We start from the raw sequence: 418 nt of genomic DNA on the forward strand, positions 1-418 counted from the left end.
TGAGGATGTGTTGTTGGCACGTCTGCGTCTGGCGATGAGTCTGCACCATCTGAAGGCCAGCTGGGGACGCGACGGCCTCTGGATCCAGCTGAAGTATCCTTCAGCATGCGTGACGATTTTCCTTTTCTTTCTTTTTTTATACGTTTACTATTCTCTTTTTATACATTTTTTCTTTAATTCTCAGACTTTTCATGCCTTGTCATTATTTGTTGTTAGGATAATATATGCAGACCAAAATAACTTCTTTATTTATTTGCGTGTTATGATTCGATAAGGGCTGTGTGTTTGTATGCTGAGGAAACAACAACTCTGCAATTTGCTTGTTGACTGGCGTGTTTAGTGACTGATCGAAGGCAAACGTGGGTGCTTGTCTGTATACAACACGGGATCCCTTTGCATGACATACGCTTTTTATCGC

This window comes from Penaeus monodon, chromosome 22, assembly GCF_015228065.2.
Source record: "Penaeus monodon isolate SGIC_2016 chromosome 22, NSTDA_Pmon_1, whole genome shotgun sequence".
NCBI classification, from domain to species: domain Eukaryota; kingdom Metazoa; phylum Arthropoda; class Malacostraca; order Decapoda; family Penaeidae; genus Penaeus; species Penaeus monodon.